Source organism: Sus scrofa, chromosome 14, assembly GCF_000003025.6.
Source record: "Sus scrofa isolate TJ Tabasco breed Duroc chromosome 14, Sscrofa11.1, whole genome shotgun sequence".
Taxonomy (NCBI): Eukaryota; Metazoa; Chordata; class Mammalia; order Artiodactyla; family Suidae; genus Sus; species Sus scrofa.
The window spans coordinates 123,592,366-123,616,439 of record NC_010456.5 but is presented as its reverse complement, the minus strand read 5'-3'; positions in this window follow the sequence as shown (position 1 = coordinate 123,616,439).

Sequence of the window (24,074 nt, the reverse complement as noted above, 5' to 3'; positions counted from 1 at the left end):
TCTTTTTTTGAATAAATTTCTCCTCAACATTGATTATTGGATTTAAACCCTCACTGCGTCTCTTTGTTCTTCTGAAGCGAAAGCGCTTCCCAAATTACCATCTATCCAGTCCGAGCTAAGAGAAAAGAATCCGGATTGCACGCGATTCTGTATTAGCTGAAACAGAATACATTAAAAGCTTACCTTGTCTAACCTCGTCTAGGTAAGAGCTTACCTTGTCTTACCTTGTCTAACAAATTGCAAAATGCTTCTCATGCACTAGCTCATCAGATCTGACACACTCCTCTCACTTTCTGGCCTTTTCTGGGTCCCCCCGCAGAATGAATTGCCACCTCCTCTGCTCTCCCATAGCACTCAGTGTGTGCACCTACCGCCACACCTGGAACTTTCTATCAGAGCGCTGGCTCAGGTCCCTCGGTCCCCTGCTAGACCAGGAGGGACCACGTGAGTAATTGAGCATCTTCTCCCCAGGACCTAGCATGGGCTCAATCATGGGGTTTGGGTGCAGTTCAGTTGAGAGGTAGGTGTTACTGGCACCTAGAAGGGACACAGTAACTGGCAGCTGGAGGAAGAAGAACCTTGACACCCTGAAGGACTCCACATCAAGGTCACACAGCGAGATGGTGACAGAGCTGAGCTTCCATGTAGATCTTTTGCTTTTCATTTGGATAAACAGACACTTTTCACCCGCTGATGTCCTGCCCTGTAGCTCTGGCGGACCGTACCCCAGGAAAGCAGCTGAGGGTTTAATGCATACCTCCTCGGTGCGAAAAACTAAAGAGAAAAAAACCAGCCTTGTTCCCACTGTGCAGAGGCGGCACAGAAACAGAAAAACTGCCGGGATTCTAAGAGCTTCTGAAAACAGAATGCGAACCACAGAGCCGAGCCTATCATGAGTTCAACAAAGTTTTTTGCGTGTTGAACTCTGAACTTTGAGAAGTCTGGAATCTTTAGCAATTGCTTATTGCCTGCAGGATAGACGCAGTTAGTCCCGTGCCTTCTGGGCATGCCCTTAGCTGCAATCCTCATTGAAGTTTCTATGCTGCTGCTTTCAAAACTGCTCAAATTCCTTCACTCAAGTGTTCTTAGCACTTATGTTGATAGGGAATACTTCAAAGGGTACATCTTTACTTTATCAAATCTGATCTAATTTTGCAGATGGAATCAAAGAGGTTCATTTTGAGTCTAGTCAAGTTTGCAACCATCCCGGAGAGGAGGCACAGATGCTTTGTCGTCGGTGTAATTAACCTTAAGTGAGAGGCCCCCAAAGACACGAGGGTCTTTGGCCATCTGGACCCCCGAGACCCCTGGGCAGAGGCAGGGGGCTCCCCCAGAGTGTGAGGAGCGTCAGGAAGGGAACACGCCATCCCCCCACACCCCAGGACCCGTGGCCAGTCCTCCTCCGTAGCGGTCAAAGGCAGGATGGGTGTTCCCGGGGAGCTCTGTGAAGACAGCAAAGATAACGAGCCTCAGAGTGCCTGGCGGTCTTTAGCATGTGCTCTGTGGTAGAGGGGAGCCCTGGACGCAGGCAGCCAAGGCCCAGAGTATTCACCTTCACCCTCGGCTGCAGGGACAATTATGCGTCTCTTCTCCCGACCTGGCATTTTTCATCAAATCCCAAACTCGATGTTGGTGCTAATTTGCCCCCGATACCTGCGTTTGAAGCTGCGTTTGAGGCAGGCGTGGATTCGGCTGCCTGGCTGGACGGTAATTTCCAACTGGGCTATTATCACGGCTAGAGTGAAATGTCTGTCTGCATACACACACCAGGTCGGAGGAAAAGCCATTGAGTTTGGTGTTCAGAAAAGTTCTCTGTGGCTCAGGGAAGAGACCGTGCTGGCTGGTTTGACTTTATTTGGAGATATATATACATACACGGGGGCAGCAGCCATTTCGCACTGACATTGAACGAGAAGGCAAGAGGCTCCGGGATGCAGCGCTCAATGTCCTCGGCTCTGGGGTCTTCCTTTTAAAAAGCTCTTCAAAAACTCCCACACACAACCGGCCCCCACCCCTGGCTTTGGTCACTGGAGGGAGCCGCGCTCCTCTACCAGCCTCTGGGAGGTCAGGGGGACAGTCCCGGAGCCTTTGTCTGCGGCCCGTGCAATTGGCCATGAAAAGACTCCGAGGCTCAGATCTCTGCCCACGCGTTCTGGTCATCAAGTGGGGGGGCGTCCTTCTCCCTTTCCCTCAGAGGAGAAACCAGGCCAGGTCTGGGGAGGTGGGAACCCACCTGAGCCAGAAGCCTTCGGGCCTCCCCAGGTTGCCTGGCCCTTCATCCGCTTGCTAAGAGTTCACCCAGCTGGCTCCCCCCGCCCCAAATGCTTCTCTACCCCACAGAGGGATCTCTGGAAGCAGATCCAGAAAGACAAAATCCTGAACTGGTCTAGACAGCATTATGGTCGGCTGTGACCCCCTCCCCAGCCTTCCCTCTCTAGCCAGGGCCCCACATGCAGAAGGTTCCTGTTCTCTCGATTCTGAAAGCCTGAGTCTTTAACGAGGGAGCACACTTTTATTTTGTACTGGGCCCTTGCAAATGATGTGGCCTTCCACGATGCTCCACACACCTTCCCACGCTTCCTCTTGCCAGAAGCTTCACACGTGCTGTTCCTTCTACATGGAATGCTTCTACACACCCCATTCCACCGTTGACACCACCCCATACTTACCTCGCTCCTATTCATCCCTGTATCTCTGAACTGTCACCTCCTCCAGGAAGCCTTCCCTGCCCTCGTCAATTGGATCAAGTCCCCTATTACAGGCCCTTCGCTCTTCTCTTTCATAACTCTTTCTACAGTTGCAATTCTACATATATTGTATATTTATACACATTTGATTATGATCTACTTCCTATCTGGAATGTAAGCGCTAAGAGGGTAGAAACCTCATCTGATTTTTTTGCTCACCTGTAGCCTCAGTGGCCAGGACAGTGCTCAACACATACTAATATTCCCTAAATATGTGCTGAACTAATTACACAATGTAAAAGGAGAATGCCACAGAGCATAGTGATGGGCGGCAGCTCTGCAGTCAGAATGCCCAGCTGCATATCTGTTTCTACTGCTGGCTGTGTGATCTCAAGTAAATTCCCTAACTTCTCTGTGCTTCATTTTTCTCATCAAGAAAAAGAGGATAAAATGAGTAACCAGAACCACTATGAGCTTCTGATGAAACGGTGTACATGGAATAGTTGAGACAGGCCTGATGCAGAGTCAGTGCCTCAAATATCCCGCACCTTTATTATGGGATGGCTGGTGAGCACTGCACACAGGTTCTCTGTGTCTCACATGTCCTTGGAACAACCCATATGGCAGGACTTGCTGTGCGCAGGATGGCACAGCTAACAGGTGTCTGAGCAGGACAGGAATCCATTAGAGTCCATCTTTATGGCCCGAGGTTGTGCCCAAAGGTGTAGCAGTTAAAAAAGGGCAGTAAATGGAATTACCAGGGAGTTACAAGAGCCCAGGCTGGAGTTCTGGCTCCATCCCTTAGCATTTGTGTCATCTTGCATGATTTTCTTAACCTTCTTGGGTCTCAGTTTCCTTATCTATAAAATCAGGGATGATAAGCGATGCATCTCAGCACTGCTGTGAGTATGAAGTGAGATAAACCTCATTAAGCACTTGGCACAGGGCATGGCTTGGAGTTAACTATTCAGTAGGGTTTAGCTCTTAGTGTTATGATTAAAGCCACACGCCAGAGTCACTCTCACTCAGGCAGAAGGAGCCACAAGAAGCCTCGCATTTCGTAGCTGCCTCATTCCCATATCCACAGCCACCAGCGCTTCTAAAGAAAATAAAGGAGGGCATTTTTGTTCAGAATTCCTTCAACTTCAGGCCTTCTCCCAACACGGTCCCTGGATGAACTGTGCTGGTGGCAGCACCTCTGCTTTCCAGGTCGAGGGATGCTATTCCCAACAGAGGGTTTTCAGGGGACCAGGGGACCAGGGGTCCAGGTACAGATGTCTGAGGTTGGCCCTGCCCCCCACCTGCTCTCCCTGGAGAAGGCAAAGGCCTGGAGAGTGAAGGGTTAATCCCAGCAGGTGTTGCCCCTTCTCTGCACATCAGGACATGGGGCTGGGAGTGCGGGGGACACAACGTCACGTAGCCAGAATGGCCAGAACGTGCTTATCCGGGATGAAAGCAGAAATCTGATTCCTTCCTCAGCCAATAACCCAGGAAAGGGAAAATCTCTCCGCTCTCCAGCCCACTGCAGATTCTCAACACACAGGAGAAGAAAACCACATTCCTCCTGCTGATCCTGTGAACTCAGTAAGACCCGCCTTCCTCTCCTCGCCTCAGAATGAGCTCAGGCAGGTGAGGAGGACAAGTCAGGTGTGGCCGAAGAGTAGGCCCAAGGGACCTTGGCTGCTGTCCAGACACATCTCATCCCCCCACCCCAGCCCCACCCCATGAGCTGGGGGGCCTTAGGGGTACGCCTCAGAGCAGCTGTCGGGGGGCCAGTGAGGTTGACAGGGCCCCTTCTCCACTTCAGTCAGAACCCTACAACTCTGGCTGACATACATATACTGCAGTTCTAGAGGGCTTCTGTTTGAGGGAAGAAAGTCACTTTTTAAAAGTTATTACTAAACGTACAGAGGTACTGAGTTGGTCCATTTCCCTCATTTTACTCACCATAAACCTGAGACCCACAGAAATCTCCGGACCCCACTGCACAGCTAAGCATCAGCCAAGGAGAGGCCAGAACCCGAGCCTCTGGATGCTGCTGGCACGGCTCCAGCCCAGCTCTGCAGCTACCGAGTGGTGACTCAGAAGGCTTGGAAGGGATCTGCATATGCAAACAATTTCTGAAGGGAAGAGAAGAGTCTCTGAGCCAGAGAAGACTTGAGAAAAGTTTTTCCTTTCCTGTTGTAGAAAAGGTAGGACTGGAGTTCCCGTCGTGGCTCAGTGGTTACTGAATCCGACTAGGAACCATGAGGTTTCGGGTTCGACCCCTGGCCTTACTCAGTGGGTTAAGGATCTGGCATTGCCGTGAGCTGTGGTGTAGGTCGCAGATGCGGCTCGGATCCCACGATGCTGTGGCTCTGGCGTAGGCTGGCAGCTACAGCTCCGACTAGACTCCTAGCCTGGGAACCTCCATATGCCGCAGGAGCAGCCCAAGAAATGGCAAAAAGAAAAAGAAAGAAAAGGTAGGACTAAATACAGTTGCACAGACCCTCCCTCTGCCTCCAAATGAATACTCTTGCTATTCTCTACAGGAGTAACGTGGCCACACCCATTCCTGAAACCCTCCCCTTCCGGTCCTTCTCACCAGGAGCCTCCCAGGCCTGCCCGGGCACCAGCCATCAGCATTGGAAGCACATCTCTGGGTGGCCATTAGCTGTGGGGAGTCAAGAATGTACATATATGCACAACTGGGTCACTATGCTGTACAGCAGAAATTGACACAACACTGTAAATCAACTGTATTCTAAAAAACAAGTATTCTCAGCTTTGGGTGGACATTGTGTGAGGTGCGCATCCCTAAATTCTTTCGGGACTGGTCTCACGGTTTTGGAGCCCCAGGCTGATGAGCTGGCCAAGAGGATGTTACTAATGGAAGGAAAATGTCCTTCTGGCAGAAGGCCCTGAACCTGCTTTGGTGGGTCATGAAATTCAAAAGATTTAGGATGGGAAGAGTCGTCCAAGTTTATCTAAACTAATGACTTGATGCTACAGAGGAGGATGCTGAAGCTCGGAGAGAAAAATCAACTTGCTCAAGAAAAAGCAAAAATAAGTAACAACAGACCCCTGCCTCCGGGGTAGAGGAGAGGAACAAGAGTGTCTCGTCTCGCCCCAAAATGCAGCTGCTCCTCTCAAATCAAATCCCCTTTCTTGACTACACGGCTCTCTCTTCATTCAACCTTCCATTCCCCAAATCTTATTCTAAAAACTGTTGCTCAATTGATAAGAAGTCCTAGCTTCTGGATGTGTCCTAGCTCCCCTTGCCTCTACCACCCCAACTGACTGAACACACAGGGGACACTTTCAGGACGTGCTGGTCCACATGGGAAGAACGAACCCACAGAGCTGAATTCAGTGGGTGTCCTTGACACTGAGCCAGCCCCATCTCATGGCCTGGGAGGGACTTCACTTACCTTAGTCCTACCCAAGCTCTCCTCCCAAGGCAGTGAATCCAGTTACCAAGAACCAACCTGGAGAAAGTTGGTCATATTAGCCAAATTATTTTGGAAAGAGCTCTCCATTTAATTGCGACAATCAAAAAGTCAGGGAACTGACACTTTACGGGGATCTGAGGAATCCACAGGCATGGATTCCATTTTCCAAATTACAGAGCAGACATAAAAATCACACAGAGATAAGCAATCCCTGCTCTGGTCAATCAAAACAAGAAAAATGATGATCATGACAAAGCAACTTCCTTTCCTGATGGAGGAGGTTTGGCTCATTAGTCTCCTTTGCTCTAATTACCTCCATCCACTTTTCAATCTTTAAAATTTTATAATTTTCACCTCCACTTCTTCATCCATTTGATAAAAAAGTCAAGGTCAAGATGTGAGTCCAACCCTCATCACTGCTCAACACACTCCCCAACTACCCCCTCCCCCTCCCCAGCCAGCCCTTCCTCCAAATTGAGCCCACGATGAAAGTACAGCAGGCTCTGTGCATTTTAAAGAGTTAGCCTATTTTCAACTATAAAATAATATGTGGCATAGAAAACAGCATGTAGGATGAAAAAAGATCCTGTTTAGTTTCAGTGTGACATTTGCCTGGGGGAAGAAGTGCAGAGCTCATTGGCAAGCCGATTGTTGAAGCCCTGACCAGTCAGTTACAAAGTGTCATCATTTAATATGCCAGTCAGCTCTGCCTTTTCCAGGCCCATCACTCCTTTTGTGCTGGGGAGAGGGGGGCAGTGGGGTGCAGAGGAGAAACTGAGTAGAGGGGGGCGGGAGCAGCAGAATGAAGGGGGTGAGGGGCACACAGAAAGGATAATTGCAGGATGTTTTATTGCTCGAGCTCCCTCCCATCCCCGTGGAAGCTTCCCTGGGGTCCACTGGGGTGGAATGGCCAGAACCCAGTGGCTCTTGGTCACGGTAGCTGCCCAGGTGAGGTATCCGTAAACGAAGACCCAAGCCCGCCCATGCCCGACACGTGGGCACAGCGGGCCCCAAAGTCACAGAATTTACACAGGTCCCTAGAGCTGGGGTCATCTCCTGGCCCCAGACGCCACCAGAGACACCAGCATCTAAAGTTATGGGCAAAAAGGTCAACACATCCGAACCTATTACCACCTCCTGCAAGCTCAACACACTCCTGTGTTTAGACATCAGTGCAAGATCCCAGCTCCCTTTCATGACTCTGAGCTTTGTATCCAACTTACCATTAACAGGGTTCAGCAGAGGCAGGCAGGGCTTTTGACTCTCTCTCCCCGCACCGCGGCCCCCTCTCTCGGTCTGTCAGCCTTTTCTTCATCAACTATATTTGTTACAATCAAGTCCTGTCAACTGTCACGGCTTACACACAGACTGCCAGTAAATACGTCTTTCCACTCATTAGACATTCCTCCCAGTCACCTTGGGATTTCTACCTTGTCTATCTCACTCCAAAAAACTTTTGTTCAGAAGTATGAGACACCCACTGAGCAATGTCAGCTTGCGGCCATTACCTCAGGAAGTGACAGAAAACACCCAACTGTCACTCATTAAGATCCATTTTTTCCAGAGTTGATGTAAGTCAGACTTTGCCCCCAAAACGAATCATGATTTATTTAATATATTTGCTTCTACAAGTGTCAGCTCATCAGCTTAAAATGTTCCTCCTTTAACTCTATTGAGGACTGAACAGAAAGTTTTCTTTGAAACCTAGTTTTTGCTTTAAGGCTTAATAATTAAAACAGAACCAAGAACAGTCAAGACTCTGCTCTATAGGTGCACTTTGGTGGCCCCTGGTTTTATAATTATATGTACAAAGCCGTCGTGTTGGAATTGTCGCTGGACACGCTGGGAAAATTGCCCCCCGCTGAGCGAGCTGGCTCTTTCTGCCGAGCACACCGGGCTGGGGCAAGATGAAATGAAAACCCAGGATGATTTGAAAGCTGGGACAAAAATAACAATTAGGGAAGCCAGGAGGAGAAAAATACAGTTTCTTAATTGCTCGGCCCATGTGCCAGCGGGCAGCTCCCCACCTCGCTGCAGGAGCGCGGGGACCCAGGGGTGCTCGGTGCTGTCCAGAGGCCTAGGGGATGTGGGCAAATGTGGGCACTGGCCACAGCTCTCCGGGAAAGATGCCCGAGGCCTGGCTTTGACCTGGATTTCAGGAGAGATCAAAGCCTGAGCCAAAGAGGAAGGTGATTTGACGGGCTGATGGCTTCCTACGGGGACCTTCAGCCCAAGGCCATTTCAGCCACCCTCCCCACCAGTTCAGATTCGCGCCGGTCCATCCTTTCTCCTGGGAGAAGGGGAGTTAAGCAACCCAGGAGGGGCCATCTGGAAGGTGAGACCAGTGCCCAGTGACTTGACATCCCTCTGGCCAGGCAGTAGGACTGTGGCGAGTTCTCACTCGGTGCTGGGGCCTGCTTCCCTCTACTGCATGGCCTGGGACCCAGTGAGATTAACCCTGGGCCCGGCCCCATCACCAAAAGGACTCGCCCCCAGACCTGGACATGCAGCCACGTACAGTTAGGGCAGCACCATGGGGACAGCACAGAAGAGTAGAAAAGAAAGGAGAAAAGCATGTGAACTGCCCCAAGAGGAGCTGGACGGCCTGGGGAGAAAGGAGGGCTGCTGTCATCAAACACGTTCAGAATTGATTCTTGCGGGGTGTGACAGGAGAGAGCCCAGCCTTACTGGGGCACCTGGGCTCACAGACCCTCAAAGCCCGTGCAACTGGAGATCTTGGGATTCGGAGAGTCTACTATCTTGCCAGGTGTTCATCTGCATCTGCATTACCAAGGCAGAGTGGGCCCCGTCCTCAAAATCTCCCCCGCCACCTGGTCCAGGTCTCGCATCCCCTCCCAGGGCCAATCTTCTGGATTAGGGCATCCATCATGGATGGACACATGTGCCCAGGGGCAGCAGGGGGAGCTGGGAGTCTGAAGGAAAAGTATGGAGGAGGCTGTGGGAGAAAGGCACCTAGGAGACTCAGGGGCCCCCACCTGGTCCAGGCAACCTCGCTGCTCACTGATGGCTGCCCGGGCTTCCAGGCTCCACACATCCCCTCTCCAACAGAAATCAGTGATACTCTAAAAATTTAGATTTGATGGCAAAATCCCTCACTTGCACTTAACCAACTCCTCCCACTTAAAACCTTTCAATGGGAGTTCCCGTTGTGGCTCAGCAGGTTACGAACCCAACTAGTATCCATGAGGATGTGAGTTTGACCCCTGGCCTCGCTCGGTGGGCATTGCCTCATTGCCGTGAGCTGTGGCGTAGATCACAGACGAGGCTCGGATCCACGTGGCTGTGGCTGTGGTGTAGGCCAGCAGCTGTAGCTCCTATTCGACCCCTGGCCTGGGAACTTCCATATGATGCAGGTGTGGCCCTAAAAAGACAAAAGAAAACAAAAACTTTCCACGGCTTCCCATGGCTTGCAGGAAAAAAATCAAACTTCCTAAGAGGGTAAGCAAGGGCTTGGCCCTGGCTCTGTCTGCCTCATTCTTAAGATCTTGGTGTCTATTTGGTCTGTGCCAGACTTGGGTCCCCTGAGACATAGGGATGCAGGACCAGCTCTGAGCCAGGTGGTCACTGGAGGGGAAAAAATAACACGGGGCCGCCCAGGAGGGGAAAGGAGTCGGTTTGGGGGCGGGGAGGGGGGGGCTCCTGCCTGGCACAGCACCCTATAGTTCCCAGCTGTCTTCCCCAGAGGGGTGAGTCTGATTGACTGAAACCAGGTCATGTGCTCAAGATTTAGGTGCCAAGTGGGCTGAGAAAGTGGGCCCTGCCCTGTCCCACTTCTGCTCCCCTCTAAGACTCATTCCCTAAATATAAGGAGTTTCAGATGCTAGCCTCCAATCAAAGACTATGTCTTCTTTCAACTTAGCTCATTTCCAGAGTATTGCTCTCCTGGTGAAACTGGCAAGTATCCCCAACTAGCCCTTGTGGGGGTGGGGGGGACAATTTCCATCTCTCTAGCTCCCCAAGTACCAGGAACAGGGCCACCTACCACCAAGCACCCAATTCTGCCTCTTTTTTTTTTTACGGCCACACCACAGCGTATGGAAGTTCCCAGGCTAGGGGTCGAATTGGAGCTGCAGCGGCTGGCCTATGTCACAGTCACAGCAACGCCAGATCTGAGCCACGTCTGCAACCTACACCACAGCTCGCGGCAACACCAGATCCTTAACCCACTGAGCGGGGCCAGGGATTAAATCTGCATCTTTGTGGATACTAGTTGGGTTTGTTATCACTGAGCCACCACAGGAACTCCATCCCTGTCCTGCTCCTTGACCGAGAACGAGAGGCCAAACTCTGAGGAAGAAAAACAAAGAGGAAGATCCGCGTGCAAACGGAACCTTTCATGTTGCCCACAGTCCACAGCTCTGAAGGCAAATCAGACACGGGAGTGTCTGATGAGGTTAAGTCCATTTCTAACCCTTTATTCTAGTGTTTATAAAACCACCATCTGTTTTCAGAAGCGAAGAGCTTTAATGTGCAGGGCGTACAGAGGAGCGAGGCTCCTTCTCCACAGCGAGCACCAGAAGGCAGAAGGCAGGGGTGGTGGAAGTTGTGTAACCTCTTTTCCTCCAACCCAAGGAGGGAGGGAGAAGCCTCGACCTGCTGATCGCCAACGATGGCTGCGAATGGTTTTCAGCTGGGCTGAAGCAGGGCCCTGCCCTCATTACCAAGCAGGGTGGGAGGTGTTTGGGATGGACGCATCTCCTCAGAGGCACTGAGCCCAGGTAGGCTCTCCTCCCCAAGAGGAACAAAAGGAAACGGGTGTGCTCTCTTCCTCTGTTGGAGGGCTTGCCTCAGAGCCCCATGCAAATCCTTTTTTCTTCCCGAAGCTGTCACTGATGAGTGATTCCTGCTTCTGAACTACTGGAGCATCTGTTGTCTATACCACCTGTTTCACTTAGTACAAGACGAGTCATTCATTCACTAAACCCTCATTAAGCCATGCTGTGGACCAGCTTGAAGATATTTCTTTCTTTTTTTTTTTTTTTCTTTTTGTCATTTCTTGGGCCACACCCGCGGCATATGGAGACTCCCAGGCTAAGGGTCTAATCAGAGCTGTAACCACTGGCCTACACCAGAGCCACAGCAATGCGAGATCTGAGCCATGTCTGTGACCTACACCACAGCTCACAGCAACACCGGATCCTTAACCCACTGAGCAAGGCCAGGGATCAAACCCGCAACCTCATGTTCCTAGTTGGATTCGTTAACCACTGAGCCACAACAGGAACTCCTTGAAGATTTTTCTTAGTAGACAAAGAAACTGGGACAACCCTGGAGATGGACGTGGGGTGGGTGACTTGCCCAAGGTCACACTTGGTAGAGCCTTTGGGTTCCCACAGCTCCCATCCAACTGGTCCCCATTGATGGCTTAATTTCCTCCACCTAGACTCTGTTCTTTCAGCATGTGCTATCACCATGCACGTCAATCTAGGAAGCCTCTCCACTTCATCAGCTTATGAGCTCCCAGATCAGTCATTCACAGCCCTGGCTGCAGAATGGAATGAATAAAGGGAACTTTTTAAAAAATACCACTGCCTGGGATCACCCCAAGGATTCTGATTTAATGGTACAGGGCATGTCCCAAGCACTGGGATTTTTACCACCACCACCACCACTGCCCCCAGGCGATTCTGACACGTATCCAAGATTAAGAGGCACTATCCTGAAACCCAGTTTCTCCAAATTGAGCGAGCACACACATCACATGGTGATGATCTGGCTAAAAGGCAGATTCTGATTTGGGAGGTCTGGGCTAGGACCCAGGATTCAGCATTTCTGACAAGCTCCCACTGAGGCTGAGGCTGCTGGTCTGTGAACCACACTCTGAGTAGGAAGGCTCTAGAACAGGGTTCTTGAACCCCAGGACAACTGACATTTGGGGCTGTGTAATTCTTAGTTTGGGAGGAGGAGTACCGGGAGGACTGTCCTGTACATTGTAGGATTTTTAGCAGCAACCCTCCACCACTAGTTGCCAGGGGCACCTCCCCCAGTTTTGATGACCAGTTCCAGATAAATGCCAAATGTCCCCTTGGGTGGGGAAACCCAAACGCCCCAGCTGAGAACCGCTGTTCCAGAGAACAAATGTTGAAGATAGCATCTTAAGTCCTGAGCCAAAGTCCCTTCACTATACCATGTTGCTCTATTTGTAAATTACTTAAAAGTAAAAATTATATCCCATTCATAAAGCAATGGGTGGTTCAGCAAATACCTGGTGAGTGCCCAGTAATGCGCTAAGCCTCGAGATCAGAGCAAAGGTGGCTAAAAGCTATGCGCGCAATGGCTCATCAATCCTCAATTCAGCCCTGGAAAGTAGGGCAGGGGCCAGCCCCACTTTACAGATAAGACCGCTAAGGTTAAAGAAATGAAGTAACTTGCTCCAAATCACAGAACTAGTAAGTTATAGAAACAAAATGCAAAGACAAGTAAGATACAGATGCTTCCCTGATGGAGTTCCTGATCATGCAGTCAACACAAACACATCCATGCTCCTGACTCTACCTTGGTGTGAAAAGCACTAGGTCAGTAGTCTGGGCACAGAGACTTGAAAAAGCATGGCCTCACTTAGTGTACGGGGAAAGAATCCATATCTATGTCTTTTAAAAAGTCCTACCATTGCCAATGAATTGGTGGATCCAAGCCCTGGTGATTGAGAGCTGCGAAAATCACTGAGAGTCAGCAGGTGTCTAGCGCCTCCTGGTGGAAGAACACAAAACCCCTAAGGAATGGGATCGAGGCCCCAGATGGAGCTACCAATTCACGAGCAGCACAGGGGACAGAGGAACACACTAAACTTCACCACAGGGATGCAATCAGCAAAGTCCAGACTGTGGACAAATGACTTGGATTTCTTACATAGAAGACTTTCAGGGAGAAAAAAAAGAGATAGAGGGAGAGCTTATAGATTAAAAAAACTTAAAAGCATTTCAATCATTTGTAAGGTGTAGACTTAATCTGAATCATGTCACAGACAAACAACTGCAAAAAATTTAAAACATGGAAATCTGAACACTGGATAGTGGATGACATTAAGAAATTGTTGTTAAATTGTTAGATTTGGTGATGGTTTTGCTGTTATATTTTTCAAGTGCCCTTATCCTTTAGAAGTATGCTCTAAAATACTTATAGATGAAATGATATTAATAACCGAGAGGCAAAAGGTGAAAATGCAGGATGACTGCTGAAGTTGGGAGATGGTACCCAGGCTTCACTATACTATTCTATCTTTTTTCTTTCTTCTTTTAAAGTTTACTGAAGTATAATTTATATACTAGAGGAGTTCCCTAGTGGCTCAGTGAGTTAAGGATCTGGTGTTGTCACTGCTGTGGTACAGGTTTGATCTTGAGCCAGGGAATTTCCACATGCCATGGGTGCAGCCAAAAAATAAAAAATTGAAATTAAATCTCTCATACTAAGTGAAGTCAGAAAGATAAAGACAAATACCATATCACTTATATCTGGAATGTAATATATGGCACAAATGAACCTTTCCCAGAAAAGAAACTCATGGACTTGGAGAACAGACTCGTGGTTGCCAAGGGGGAGGAGGAAGGAGTGGGAGGGACTGGGAGTCTGGGGTTAACAGATGCAAACTATTGCCTTTGGAGTGAATAAGCAGTGAGATCCTGCTGTATAGCACAGGGAACTATATCCAGTCACTTGCAATGGAATATGGAGGATAATGTGAGAAAAGAATATATATATGCATGACTGCGTCACTTTGCTGCACAGTAGAAATTGACAGAACACTGTAAATCAACAATAATGTAAAAAATAAAAATCATAAAATGAATAAATAAAAATAAAATTTTTAACGTACATACTATACACAGAACACATTTAAAGTACACGATTCAACAACTCTTGTATATTCCAGAGCGGTGCCCCCATCCACATAATCAATCTTAAAATATTTTCATTAGCCCATAAAGAAACCCTGCATCCCCAGTCACAGGCCCCCTCCTCCTCCCCCCTCTACCCTTAGCCCTAGACAACCACTGATCCACTTCCTGTCTCTACAGACTGCCATTCTGGACATTTCATATAAATGGAAACCTACAATATGAGGTCCTTCGTGACTGGCTCATCCTTGCTGTAGCATGTATCAATACTTCACTTATTTTTATATATGAATAATATCCCACTCAATGGAGAGACCACATTTTCTTTATCTATTCCTAAGTTGATGGGATTTGGGTTGGTTCTCCTTCAGGGCATATTGTGAATAATGCTGCCATGAATGTTAGTGTACAAATTTCTGTTGGACATGTGCATTCGTTTCTCTTGGGTACATACTAGGAGTGGAATTGCTGGTCAAATGGTAACTCTGACTAACCATTTAAGAAACTGCAAACCATTTTCCAAAGCGGCTGCATCATTTTACATTCCCACCAGCAGTGTTCTTTTTGTATTAAGTTCAAATGTCCCATAACTAAAAAAGTGTTTTAAACCTAACCTCACAGGCTGAGAACCACCAAGCCATCATCACTATGTCGCAACCTGGACTTTTTCTGAGACATCTATGTCACTCTTACTGTCCTGAGCACTCTGGGGTAAGATCATGACCCCTGGTTTTTAGGTACATAAAAAACCTTTCATCTGAAACCTCCCCCTCTTATTTGGGGGATGCGGTCTCTGAAGACACCGAAAATATTAGCATTGGTAAATGACCTAAAGCGAGTTCCCGGAGCGGAGGGAATCGGAGGCAGCCGTCTCATCTTGCGGGGCCTCTAAGATGCTGCCCCAACATAATTACACAAAATGAAGGCCACTCGGGAAAGAACCGCGGTGGTAAGATGAGTAGAGGAGACTGATTCTGCTGAGCCCCAAGGTTAAATGCTGGGGCATAAAAAGACGCAACCAAGAAAAATCTTTCAGCACAACAATTTGGGACATAATGATGCAGAGAGTTGCATTCTGCAGGTGTACGGCGAGCACTTGGCCGCATTTTCCATCTCAGGTTCCCATTTTCTATTGTCAAGAGGTCTTTGACTGAAGACACAATTGTCTGCCGAAGAAAGGCTGAAATGCCATGTGAATGGCTTGAGTGATAGGCTGTAACATCTTGGATGCTCAAGAAAAAGCAATGCTAATGGATTTGTGCACTAAATAACATAAAAAGGGAGAGGGGGAACGGCCCCCCCTCAAGGCACCACCACCGCACACCCCAGAGGCACTGGTAAGGAAGCAAGGCTTTGGTAAAAATGTTCCTCCCTCAGTGAGGACAAAGGACACCTGGGTTCCTGGGAGTCCAGACCTGTCTCTGCTTTCCCCTTCACCTTCTCACCCCCTCAGAGAACTAACAGCAGGTGTTCCCTCACAAATCTGGGGCACGCTGCTCCCTGGCCAGCCTCCCACAAACAATGGCCCAGACCCGGCACAGGCCTCCCCTCGCAGGCAGATCTGATAGCAAAGCATCTTGGGAGATTGCCAGCCTGCCTGGCAGAAGGGTCCAGCCCTTCCTAGAAGTTTATGAGCACCGGCAGGTTCAAGCAAGCACCGTTATGGGAAAACCAGGTGAACGAAATACAGAACACAAGCAGAGAAAAGGACCACGGGGTCCAGTGCATCCAGCACTTTCTTTTTACAGACGAGAACCCGGAGAACCAGAGAGGGTAAGCAACTCTACAAGCTTACATCATCAGCTTGTGTCAAGCTGTGTAATTCCACTCCTTTTCCCCTGCAGAAGGTGGAGTTCACAGCAGGGAAAAAAAAAATGAAAGAGCATCACTCAAGAATCCTATCTCTAAATGTCTGGCTCTGGGAATGAGGCAGGACGAGAAGACCTAAGGTTTTTATATTCTAATATTTTCGGTAACCATGACCTAGAAACTGCATCTCAGGAGTCCCTTTTGAAGGCGACAACGGCCCTTACTGCAGGTTGGTCTGTCCTCATCTGTGGAGGTCAGTGATGGGCCACTGGAGATCATACAGTCTATCCGTCTTTACACAAACGAGGAAACTGAGACCCTGAGAGCAGATGAGATTCTTCAAGGTCACAGAGGTCATCCTATTCCAGTGTTTTGATCCCAGTGAAGGGTACCACCCACCCTCCACCAGATAAAGGAACCAGAAACTGAGGAAACACCCTGGAGATGTGCCATCGCCCCCACCCCAATCCAATCTGTCCCCAGCCTGTCACCTCCAGCGTCCTCTCCATTCCCTCTGCCCCCAACCTAGAGCAGGCTGTCACTATCTTTTTGACTGTTCTCAAGCACCCACCCTTGACACCTGACCCCAGTCATTCTCAAGACCCCAGCAGGAGCGATCATTTCAAAACCGAATTTGATGACGCTGATCGTCCTGTTTAAAACCCTTCCATAGCCCTAGAGATAAAACTCAAATCTACAAAGCCCCACCTGGCCTGGCCCCCAGGGGTGTCCCTGAAGTCACCTGGAACCACACCACAGCTCCACGCTCCAGTTCCAGCCACATGCACCTTCTTTCCATCCTTTAAATATACTATGTTCCCTTCTGCCCCAGAGCTTTTTTACAAAAGCTGTTCCCTTTCTGGAAAGTTCTTGTCCCCCTCCCCCCAAAATGAATTCTCATTCAGGTTTGGGGCCTGTGTCATCTCTCAGGGAAGGCTTTTCTGACCCCAACACTGGGGGAGCCTCCTAGGCTTCATGCTTTCGTAGCAAACTTCTTTCCTTTAGAATATTTATCCCAGGTTATAATCACATGCTTATCATTTGATGGCCATAATCTTTTTCCCAAGCAAGAAGAACCAAGTCTGCTTAGGTTTACTGTTCCTCCCCAGCACCCAGCACAGGGTCAGACACCAGACATACATTCAGAGATTTGTACCTGTGTGACCAGGACAGCGGTGAAAATACTGACATGTGTCTGTATCCAGTCATAATTAAGTACTGCCCCAAACCTCCCAAGTGCCCCGTGGTATTTTTGCCATCTTCCCTCCCCTGAACTGTTCAGATCACCCCATAATCCAGTGATCAAAGGAGTAATGTGTGTACTGATGGCTCCCCCCCAAAAAAAAAACACAAAAAGATGCTCAACATCACTAATCATTAGAGAAATGCAAACTGAAACTACAATATCACTCACACCAGTCAGAATGGCCATCATCAAAAAGTCTACAAACAATAAGTGCTGAGAGGGGTGTGCAGAAAAGGGAACCCTATTACACTGTTTGTGGGATTGTAAATTGATGCAACCACTGTGGAAAATAGTATGGAGATTCCTCAGAAAACTCAAAATAGAATTACCACTTGATCCAGCAATCCCACTCCTGGGCATCTATCCAGAGAAAACCATGACTCGAAAAGAAACATGTACTCCAAGGTTCATTGCAGCACTATATGCAATAGCCAAGACATAGAAACAACCTAAATGTTCATCGACAGAGGAGTGGATCAAGAAGATGTGGTACATATACATAATGGACTATCACTCAGCCATTAAAAGGAAAGAAATACTGGCATTTTTGCAACATGGATGGACCTAGAAATTACATCCTAAGTGAAGTTAGTCAGGCAGTGAGACACCAACATCATATGCTATCACTTACATGTGGAATCTAAAAAAAGCCACAGTGAACAGATACTGACTCACAGACTTTGAAAAACTTAATATTTCCAAGTGAGATATGTTGGGGGGGTGGGCTGGGGGTCTGGGATGGAAATGCTATAAAATTGGGTTGTGATGATTGTTGTACAGCTATAAATGTAATAAAATTCATTGAGTAATAAAAAAAGATGTGGTACATCTATACAATGGAGTATTTCTTGGCCATAAAAAAGAATGAAATAATGCCATTTGCAGTAAAGATGGATGGATCTAGAAATTATCATCCTAAGTGAAGTAAATCAGACAGACAAAGACAAATACCATATGATATCACTTATACATGGAATCTAATTTTTAACATGACACAAAATAACTTACTCACAAAACAGAAACAGACTCAAAGATTTTGAAAACAAACTTATGGTTACCAAAGGGGAAACTCTGTGGGAAGGATAAATTGGGAGATTAGGATTGGCATATACATACTACTATACCCAAAATCGTAATAAGTAGCAGGGACCTACTGTATAGCACAAGGAAATCTATTCAACACTGTGATAGCCTATACGGGGAAAGAATCTGAAAAAGAATGAAAAAAAAATACATATATATAATGAATTCATAAGAGTGAATATATATCATATAAAAATCAGTTATATATATATACTGATTTACTTTGCTGTACACCTGAAACTAACGCAATATTGTTAAGTCAACTCTCCAACAGCATTTATTTTTTAAAAAGGAGTACTATCTGGCACAGCACTCAGGCAATAATGGCTAATTATTTTGGATATCACTCCAGCCTGCACACGGTAGGAACTTAATAATTATGGATTGGCTGAAAGGATAATGGTAAAGCCAGTATTTCAAGCCCCATCTATTAACTCCTTGCTAATTATTCTTTCTGCTTTGTCCTGCTGTTTCCTACCCCCACCACCCAGTTGGCATAAAGTGTCTTCTCTGCGCACTCTGGAGAGTGGCATAGTCAGGGTCATGCTTGGCTCTTTCTGAACATCCATACTTCAAGGCTTCAAGAGCACTGCAGCAGTGCCCACTTTGACGCTGATATCCATGGCACAAGGTTGCCACCAGGAGCAGAAGCATGCAAGTAAACTTGCCTCATCGCCTGCCAAAACTCCAGGGAATTTCCACTTCAGCAGCAGCCATGTGACTCTGGAAAATCCATTCCCCCTTTCAAAAGGGGTCAACCCTTTACTTTAGTCTTCCCTCTGGAGAAGCAAAGTTAAAGGAAACCTTTCTTTTCTTCCGTTAAAGATGATATTCAGGGAGTTCCCATTGTGGCTCAGCAATTAAGGAACCCAACTAGGATCCATGAGGATGCAGGTTTGATCCCTGGCCTCATTCAGTGGGTTAAAGATCTGGCGTTGCCGTGAGCTGTGGTGTGGGTGGCAGATGTGGATCGGATCCCGTGTGGCTGTGGCCAGTAGCTATAGCTCCGATTCGACCCCTAGCCTGGGAACTTACATATGCTGTGGGTGCAGCCCTAAAAAAAGCAAAAAAAAAAAAGAAGAAAATCAATTATAATCATTTTCTGATTCCTGGGCCACTGTCACCATGGTCGGGCTCCCTGACTTCTGTGACACTGACAAGGTGATTCCTTTCTTAATTTGAGTTTTCCCAAAAGTAGACCTTGAGAAAATTTTTGCATATAAGCAGTTTACTTAAGAGCTGTGTCCAGTAAATTCTCTGAGGGACTGACCAAGGGTGTGCTAGAGAGGAGGGCATCCTTCCTGCAGGAGACAAGGGCTCACTCTCACAGCAAACCCCGCAGTGCTTCCGACGATTGTCAGCCGGGCCAGGAGCTGGGGCATTTATTCACCAATTCCCATCCCTCACTGGTTGAGGGTCCCTCTGGCACACTCCTCCTCTGGCTTTTCCTATGTGTGCTGTGACCCAGCCAAGCAGTCAGGAGGCCAGAAAAGACCTCCAGGTTCTCAAGTTAAGAGTCATCCTGGAATAAGCTTCCTCATGTGGCTACATATGATCTGAGGAGTTTAAAAAAAAAAAAAAAAAAAAAAAAAGATGCCTGGATTCCATCCCTAAGATGCTGGTTGTTTGGTGTGGAATGCAGCTTGGACAAAGTAATTATTAAAAATAAGAGTGAGGATAAGAAGCCGCCCCTGGGGAATGCAGCCCCATGGGAGAAGCCTGCCTAGACCTTCCCGAGGCAGCCAAGGCAGCCAGAGGGCCCACTGTCCCTCCTGGGCAATTACGTTCCGGAGTTCTTCGTGGGTCCTCCAGTCTGGCCATCGGGCAGAAGGTTCCACCATCCCGAGCGCCAGGCCCGCCCAGGCCAGGCTCCGCCTCGTGAGAGCAGAGAGCCCTGAGCCCCAGGGTGGCCTGGCCTTCCCGGCTTTGGCGTGTCCATCTACCACGGAGCAGCACGCCCCTCACCGTGGCCCGTACATCTGGTCCCGCTCCTCCGAAACATCTCCCCCTCTCACTGCTTCCCCACCCCTTAGGGACAGCTTTCCCGATTCCTGCCCAGAAGAATGACCCAGGGCCAGCAGGATCAAGCTCGGGAATGTCCCCACAGCCGCCTCCCGGTCCAGACCTCCAGGTGGGGTTTGAAGTGATTACATCAGCCCAGCCCCGGGCAGCCGGTTGCTCAGAACCACTCCAAGCCTCCCAGGAATCTCCTTGGGACAAGCACAGGGGTCTGGCTAATTTTAAACGTAATTAAAAGATTTTCTTTCTTTCTTTCAAGGCATGCTCAATTTCCATCACTCCTCTCCTTGGAATATAGTTCCTCTGAGGTCTTCTTTTTCTATTTTCCAGATTTTTCCCCCCAAAGGAGACCTCTCTTACAACAGATGCAAATTCTTTGCTTATTTGGCCTCGTTTATCAGCAGATAGTATTTGTACAATGCAGAAAGGTTTTTAATAGGATGTGGAAAATGTCTTTTCTCCCCAAACACTAATAATAAAAAAAAAAATCCCTTTTTTTTATTTTCTTCAAATTGCTTTTTATAACCCATTCAGCATTTTCAGGGACATAATTAAAACATCAAACAGTTTTCCTGCTGGTTATGCTAAAATTTGAATACTTGAGGCAGCCACTATTATTAGATATTAAAATGGACTTGAGTATTTATTAAAAAGATCCTCTTAAGTAACTATTCTTTGGGGTTTGCTCTGTTTAATATAAAGACAAGCCCCATAATGTGAAAATACCTGTTCCTAATAAAGTCTGTAATTGGTAGCAGGAGGATATTTTTTAAAAATATAAAATATGTATTTTGTTCACTATTTTTCCAGCTTAATATGACTTATTTCCCCATTCAGCTTTATCCCTAAGGAAAACTATAGAAAGAAAGGCCATTACCAATACATGAAGCTCAGGAGTTTGCTTTGTGGGATGGAATTGCTATCAAGGAGGCTAGTAGCTGGGTAATTTGGGTTTAAATGAGCACATAGCCTGAAAAAGGATAAATTAACCTCTGTAGATCTGAAATGAGATTCCAGTGAGCGACTGTTCTAACTCAGCACACACTGAGTCCAAGGCTGCAGAACATGTTGCCCAGAGGCAAAAGCCAGTGAAGTGCTGCATGCCCAGTCAATGGTACAGGAAGGACACAGTGGCCGCTCACGGGCAAAGGAGGAGGCAGAAAGGGAAATCAAGAGGGTTTGTGGCTCTTGCTTTTCCAGTTCGGAGACACCTTCCAGATAAACAGTTTCACCTTCTCAAGAAACACGAGTGGGCTTCTCAGAAACTAGAGGAGATGAGGTCAATTCATTGGACACGTGGTTATGGTCAGCGTGTGACCCCACGGAGCTGTGTCTGCTTCAGAGAGAATAATGGTGGAACAAATGTGTGAAGCCCAGATAAAAATCAGCCCTCATCTCCCTCACTTATTAAGGAAAGTGGGACTGGTGAGTAAATCTAGGCGACAAGACGGCAGCCACTGACCTCTTGGATGGCACAGACATAAGGAGCTCGGAGGGCACACACTGCTTGGGGTTCTCTGGAGGTGGCACTGAGCTGGACCTTTCAAAAAACATGTCAGCTAGAAAAATCATGTCCTGGTAAGTCTTCAGCCTTCAAGAAACGCCTGTAACACTAGAGGGTGTCAAACTCCTAGAATTTCATACCTGGGACGGCTACACGAACTCATACCGTTGAGTTCGGTCCTTGCCCTCTTCTTCGTGGGATGGAGAAAGAAAGACCAGGGGCTCTGCAAACGGTAAGTAGCTGTCCATTCCCTGCCAGGCACTGTTAGATGCTACCAGAAAATGAGAAGAGCGGAGGTAGCAAAATTAACACCTGCAGCTGGCCATCTACCTGAAGATCAGGATGCAGCCCAGCCCTGCCAGCCAAATCTAACAACCAGTAGGCACCGGATGAGTGTCACAGTTGTGGATGCCAGAGCAGGGAGGAGAAAGCAGACCCCTCGGGTCCTGGCAGCTGGGAAGTCAAACTTAAGAACATGAAATTTGGACTTAGAGCTAGGACCCCGAAGAGCCTGACTGAAGTAAGGTGCTCTAACAGTGAAACACGGGAGGCAGAGGGAAAGGAAGATGCCTTCCTTGATGGAGACACCATTGACACTTTCGAACCAGAGAACAGAGAGTTTCAAGAGGGAGGGAGCGAGCGACTGCCCAAGAGCACAGTTCCCTGGCCTTCGCTCTGCTTCCGCTGTCCCCTCTGAGCCCACCCCGGGCCCCAGCCCTGATCTAGTATGATGAGGCTGGCCAGAGTTATTTTGGGAGGAGCAAGGGCTGAAAGAGGCTCCAGCGCCAAATTCTTCTTGATGAAAGCCTTCTCGTTCTCAGCTCCATCACCCCCACCCACTCAGAGGGCTGGCCCCGACCCCCAGGCCCCAAGGGTAAGGGCCTGGCGCTGCAGGTGGGGGACACACCTGGGAATGTCACAGCCCTTCCCTTGACCTCCCAAATGGATGATAAACACAGAAGACGGGACCAAGCTCTGTGGAGCCAGCGCCGAACACATATCTAAAGCCAAAGAATTTTGTTTCACTACCCTCTGTCGAAGTAAAAACAGCTCCAAGAGTATTCCCTGGAGTGTGCAAGAGCTCTCATCATGCCGCGTTCAAAGACGCCGTGAGGCGTGTAGCGTGGCTGAAAGTGTCTGTGTATAATAATGCCTTTATGATGTTGTTTTGTTTCTGGCCTGCCTTTACCTGGATTATCTGAAGACATTGTTTGAGGCTATGAAAAATATGAATACTATTAGGCCTTGAGATCAAAAATCATTTTTTATTTCCATGGTTGTTAGCCGCCCATATCCCACGCAGGGCTCTCAATTTCCAAAGCAGCCGTGAAAGGCTGGAGAGCCCAAGTGAGGGGGCTCTTTGCCTTTTTCTTATTTTTATTTTTGTTATTAGACACTGGTCTAGATTTTTGAAGCTGTTGAAAGCTATGGGATATGGCAAAACTAATCACGGGAAGGAAATGGTAATTTAAATGTGAGATTAAAAGGCGCTAGGTGTACATGCACAACCAGATGTCCGGCCGATGGAACGAATTATTTAGCACCTTCCAGGATGGCCCCAGCATGCCTTGACAGGAGGTGCCACCAAGGATCAAGGGTGGCTCTGCCTGGGGACACAGCAAGGGCTTCCCACACCCGAGACAATTCTTTGGTCCACCCTTTGAAATGACAAATGGGTCTTTTTTGGCTCTTTTTCTCTTTACCACTCTGCTCATTCAGTCCTGCCTGGAGAAGAGCTAAGTTTGAAGAACTAAGTGAGAAGTTTGATTTTTTTTTTTTTTTTTTTGCCTTTGTTACCTAATCAATGAACAGGGCACAACTCATGTCCCAACCGGTAAACGAGGGCCAAGACCACAGCTGACAGACGTCTGCCTCAGGCTGACCTGCCTTCAGGCCTGGGCTCCAGGAGCTGCCATGTCTCACATGTGAGGCCGGATGTCCAACCGCCGCCGCCGCATTAAGGCTGTCCTGACACAGGAAGACGGAGCATCTGTTTTCTGGCCTGGCTTAACCTCTAATGAGGTCCCAAATTTGGACAAGTCACTCCACCTGCCAGGTCTCAATTTCCTTCTGCTTTCTCCATTTTCTCAGAGAGAGAACCTCAAGATCAGAGGCCAAATGCTGCCTCAGTCTTCACTGGCCATGTTCCCAACCCGTTTCTGAGAGTCACAGACTCCTGACCTCCAACCCTTCTCCCCTCTTCCTTTGCCTTGCCCTAACCCCTCCCCTTTCCTCTGCTCCACCCTCATACCTCTTTCAGACTCGCCGCCACAACCACTTCTCCGATTCTGTCCTTAGCCTGTTCAGAGGCCGTCAGTGGTTCCCCATCACCCTTCTGTTCATGTCTGCCCATCGCTGCCATCTACAACCTGCCCCAACCTACCTTTCCATCCTCAATGCCCCCTCACCCCTAAACCCACCTCCACACACTCGTGCCGA